Consider the following 6,000-nt stretch of genomic DNA (forward strand, 5'->3'; position numbering starts at 1 on the left):
TGTTTCAGTTAACAAATACAAACATATTGTAAAGTGTTACAATTAAAGTTAAAGTTAATTTTAAATGAAATCCACTTTTATGTGCGAGAACATTTTTGGAGATAAAGATTGTACTACAGTTGCTAACAAATGGTTGCAAGGATTATAAATGAAGTTCCAGTATAACAAAAAAGAATCAAAAAGAATCAAATAAAATGTATTTTTTTTCTTGCTTAAAAGTTAGAATGAAAGTTTTGTTAATATTTGATCAGAGCTGTTGGTTTTATAGAAACAATAAGTTTTCTGGGGGGTAATACAGTACGTATTAAGATCAATGCTGTGTCTCTCTGAGATAAAGTGGATCAATTAATTTTTTTGTCTTTGGGAGCATTACTAATCCAACTTGTATTACATACACTTGTAGTCCGTCTTGTAATCCATCACCTTGTTTCAAAGCCATCAAATTTGTTTTCATCAAAGTTATCAAATTTGTGTTTGTCAGCATCTCATAATAAAATAGGTAATTGAATATAATGATGAACACATTATTTGTTGTCATGCTGTGAATGCTCCACTGAACATCAATTCTCTAGTCTGATCTATCTTTAACCGAATGAACCAAACCGAATACAAAACCGAATGAAAAAATATGATTCAGTTCCAGTGATCAACAGGATGTAAACGTTACAATGTCATACCTAGCAATAGCCACACACACAAAGTTGTGTTGGAAGCTTTGACTACAGAGTAATCCATTATGGCATTTATATACACATCATCTCAGCCAACACCCATGTGGGTCCCAAAGGGGTTGCACCTGGCCTGATATGTGGAGCCCACATACAGTAGGCTCTAATTTTGTCCCTGGTTTCCATGGTGGCCCCACATGTGTTAGCCCAGATGCCCTGATGATGGGCCCTTAATGTGCTCCATATTGGGCCCATGTGAGTTAAACAGGCCCATTTGGTACCTACAGGAGATTGTCTATATGGTTAGTGATGGAACCTAGCAATGTCTTAAGTAGACTAGATGGACTGATGGGCCCTTATGTAGATGGACTGATGAGCCCTAAACAGGAAGTGACATTTCATGCTAAACAAATTTAGAAATAATTTCCTTTACTTCAAACTCTTTACTTTCGAGAGAATAAGGTACATACAATCTACACACAATAAGCTATTGCAACTTTATACAGCATGGATTTGTCCAGAGAATATTAGACAAAATATGGAGCCGATCATGTGCCCATCATCAGCAAGTCCTTTGCTCACCTGTCTCTGCGTGCGTAGATACTGACGGCAGCATTCACAATCCACCATCAGGTCGGCTCGGTCCATACATCAGGGGGATAGGCTCCTTCAGGCAGGAACCGCATGAATCCTAGATTCAAACTACGGACAGGGTCTACGCCAAAGAACAATATCATTTTACCTTTTCTCTCCAAGGATCACAGATGTAGAACTTTAGAAATAATTTGAATCTTGGTTTCAGAAAGCTAAAAAAATAAAATAAACATATACATCACCACTAGTTGTTTGGGACACAGGACATTCTTTCATGTAAAAGCAAACTCCAGCATATTGATTTGCAGTATATAAAAGAAAAAGAGCTTATTGGCAACAGGAACACAAGATTTTGGATTGTTGCGCACATCAGGGATTAAAATGTGCCCCATGTCAACAGTTAAATATACCTCTGAATCTTTATTGTTGTGAACCTATGTTTATACCAAAAGGACATCTTATTCATTTTATCTTCTGGATTATATAAAATACCAACAGATTAAAAAGTAAAAACCTGAATTGCTCTGCTAGAAATCTTATAATGGGGCGTTATTAAATCTCATGGCTTAATGTCTATTTCCTTAATATTAAATTAATATTAAATACCAAATTTGCTTAATGCCACAATGCCGAATTTCTGATTCCTGAAAATATGCTTTGGTTTTCTTATTTAAAGTAAAAAAAATGCATCAATCAGGTCAAACATCAGCTAAAACCTAAAGAGATTCGAAACAATGTCACATAAAGCACATTTCATTTGAGCACTTGAATTTTGCTCTCATAGTCTAGATCTGTTACTGTTTTGGCCCTAAGGAAATAAATCAAAGCCACAATACAACTTGCTATAATACATTTCCAACCATAGAGAATGGAAAATTATATAATTATTACATTAATAATTAAGGTTCCTATGGAACCCATTGTGCAGTTTGAACCCATGACCTTTCGATTGACCTTTGGCCTGAATGTGGGGGGGGGGCAATATTTGTGGCCAACATATATTTGAGAAAAAAAATATGAAGTGATTTCCCTCACACTTTCAAGGTTTTTTAAGCAATGAAACATCTTTTTAATAAAAAAGAAAAAGAAAAATAGTGCAGATTAATTTTTTCCATGTATATTCAGCAGATACCCAGGAATGTGAGTCTGGAGGCTGGGAGGTGTGGTTTTTTTTCTGAGACATTACTATCCCAGTAACATGACAGAACATCAATATCCTGGAAAATAGAAAACATTATCATTTGTTTAGACATTTACATGCAGTAACAAAGGCAAATGAAGTCTCTCCCTGCTTTGACAACATGTTTGAAATGTATGTAAATACGTCAATATTTCCTTCTATTTATTCAGATATCAAATATGTGAAGAGAGCCTATATGCCTAAACAAATTTTTTGGTTAAGGGAAACAAGTAGTTGTTTAAGGCTGGTTATTTGCATGCTGTAGTGTTGAAGGAAATCAGACATTTACTGTAGGAAAATGTTTTCTGAACTAAATATAAAAAGCTGTAAAACTCAGCTGTATATGGAGATGTTAAGGCATAATTTATGGATTGTGTCCTAAAAAAAAATCAAACATTGCTATGCATCTTTAGAAAGTTTTTCTTATGTTTTACAAACGTTCTATATATTTTAACTTGTCAAAATAATAAAGGTCTTCAATAGGTTAAACGTTACACCTTAGCTCTGTGTTGTTTTTTGTATTTCAGTGTCTATGTATGTACCACCATGGGTCATGGGTTAAGGGAATGTTGGCAATGTCTCATTTCACAATGTACTTCACTGCTATATGAAAAGCTCAGATGCAAAACCTGTTAAGTGCGTCTAACATGTTTTCTTGTATTTAACATTTTTTAGACTCTTAAAAGATGCTGCCAACAAAAACCTGAGGCCAGGATTAAACAGATTTTTAAGCAAAAGTATTGGATGAATGTACTATACGTGCCAAGAGCATTAAGTTAATAACTGATTTTTGACGGTGATGCCATTAAGCGGCTTTTGCATCTGAGCTTGTACACTTGCTGTTAAGATGTGTTTTGGTTGATTAGATCACAAGTGGACAAGACACATTTCAGTTTACACTTTGTGTTTAATCTGTCACTTTTGAACACGTTTGACCACTTCTGTCCTCATTACTTAGAGGGGAAAGTCTATGGGTGAGTTAAGGGTTTTACGGGTAAATTGATGTGCACTAATATTATGTCAGAATACCGCTGTTTGTGTTGTTAACATGCTGCACTATGTTTTGTACACATATATGTAGGGGTTTCTCAGATATTTCAGAGCAATTGATTAAATAAAACCGCACAACAAGAGACTCCCATGATTATCATGAATGACGTTTATCGTATTTGAAGATAATCAGTCGTCTCACCTAACAGTGAGAAGGAGAAGGGTTTCAAATTATATCTTTCGAGCTACATCGACAACTTTGAGGGTGAGTATTGCGATGAAATCTTCGACCTCATTAGACGTTATAATTGGTGACGAGTGGCATATTAAATAGAGGGAAAGGGGGATTAATAATTATGGCCACTGGGTATTTGAGAGAAAAAAATTATGAAGCGATTTCCCTCCCACTTTCAAGTATTTTACTTTCAGTCGTACATAAATTATTCAATTCAATTAAGTGACATTAAATGATTAGTAAAGTTGTTGCAAGTCACTCCTGCTCACACAAACACAAATAAGCATAGTATGTTAGCTGTATTAAACCTACTGATTTTGTGTCTATTGGGCCAAAAAAAGCCAAACTTCTTAAAAGAAAAGCCTGTAAATGTATCATAATGTTCACCTTCTGCTGGTTGATGCGAGATACTGGTTTATCACACTTATAAAACCTTAAAAAACAAAATCCTTAAAATCATTTTTGAGACATTACTATCACAGTAACATGACAGAACATCAATATCCTGGAAAATAGAAAACGTATATCATTTGTTTAGACATTTACATGCAGTAGCACCCGCAAATTTCAAATGAAGTTTTGTGTGCATTGAAAACATGGTTGATATGTAAATAAGTTTATATTTCCATCTGTTTATTCAGATGTGTTTTGAATTTCAAAATATTTAAATCTATTTCCCACACAATTTTTCACTATGTCTTTATTTCCTTTTAAGATAAAAAAGCAAGCAAGCAAGCTTTAATATAGAAAAAATTGTTTTGTCTAAGCTAAAAGCATGTGTAATATCAAATAGAGCCTATGCCTAAACACATTTTTGGTTTAGGATACAAATAGTTGCTCAAGGCTATTCACTGCAGGCTGTAGTGTTGGAGGAAATCAGACATTTAGGAAATTTAGTTTTCTCAACTAAATATAAAAGGCTATCAATATCCACATACTGTATATGGAGATGATAAGGCATATTTTATGGATTGTGTCCTTAAAAAAATATCAATCGAAAGTGTTTGATGAATGATAATGTGCTGAGAGAAAACTGATGTAAAAACATTGTGCTCTGTACATTAGATCCATAGGTGTTGTTTTGTGGCTGTTTGAACACATTCGACCACATGGGCATCTAAACTAGTGGTCAAAAGTGGACAAGCTCAAAACGTTTTTCACCCCATTTACACCTGTATTTAGCACCACTCACTTGTGATCTGATTGACCAAAATGCATCCTTAGCTCCTCGTATGGTTAAAATGACAATAAAGCTTGACTTGACTTGAGGGCAGTTATTAGATGATACGACCACAGCCAATGAAACCTGTAAACAGTAAAATAGATAACCATGAAATTCAACAGACACATTAGGCAAATGGTACAAAAATCAGACTCTCAGGTCTATGTAAAAGAGTGCAACAGGAATTTATTGCATGTTTTACTGTCTGTTCTTATTTTTCAAGGCTGTTGGTGTGCATGCTGTAGTGTTTGAGGAACTCAGACATCCAATAGTGTTGTTGTAAGTGAACTCTGGCCCTCCACGCTGGCTGGCTGTGGAAGAGGTGTGTCTCTAGGGGAGGTGGAGGATCAAGGTATACATTTTATCAGTATTTTCTTTGGGAACATGTGTCACGGCTAGGGGCTGGCTGCTAACCCTAAAGCCACGCCCCTTCTCAACTTCCACCTCGAGGAGGTCCCCAAAGCCAACCCAATGACCAAACAACACGAGAGCAGGTAAGTATTAAAACAAACTTTATTTAAATATTTAAAATAACTGGGGGAATGGGGAAGGGGCAATTAAAACTAGCTTCCTCTCTCTGCCTTCCAGGCAGACCACAGCACGGGAAAGTGGCAGAAGGGGGAAGAGGGCAACGGGGGTTCCAGGGGAACACAGGCTCCTGCCAACTCCGCTATCCGTGGCGCCCTCCTCTTCTCTCCTGGAGGCAAAGACAAAATAATGTGAACTTGGGGTTTTCCTCGCTCTCTAACTGCGGTACCTGTGTCACGTTGGGCCGATACTTCACTGCTCACTCCACTTGGTGTTTCTTTCCACAGGCTTCGACTGGGACACGAAGACTCGTTTGGCCTGGACGGGGATCGTCCTCACCTGTCGGTTTGCTGGTAGCTCTTGGTAAGTATGGTCTTTTCCCACAGGTCACTCTCCTGACATTCACCCCCGTCTTTTCTCTCTCTCTTTGCAGGCAGCTTGGACACAACAACACAGTTAGTGCAACTTGGATACTTCTCACCTCTCTGCTGTTTACAGCTCGGGCATGTGTGACTGTCCACAGTTCGTTCTACTGACGTTCACTCTCGTTCTCTCTCTTCCTTTACAGGCAGCTTGGACACAA

Source organism: Misgurnus anguillicaudatus, chromosome 10, assembly GCF_027580225.2.
Source record: "Misgurnus anguillicaudatus chromosome 10, ASM2758022v2, whole genome shotgun sequence".
Taxonomy (NCBI): Eukaryota; Metazoa; Chordata; class Actinopteri; order Cypriniformes; family Cobitidae; genus Misgurnus; species Misgurnus anguillicaudatus.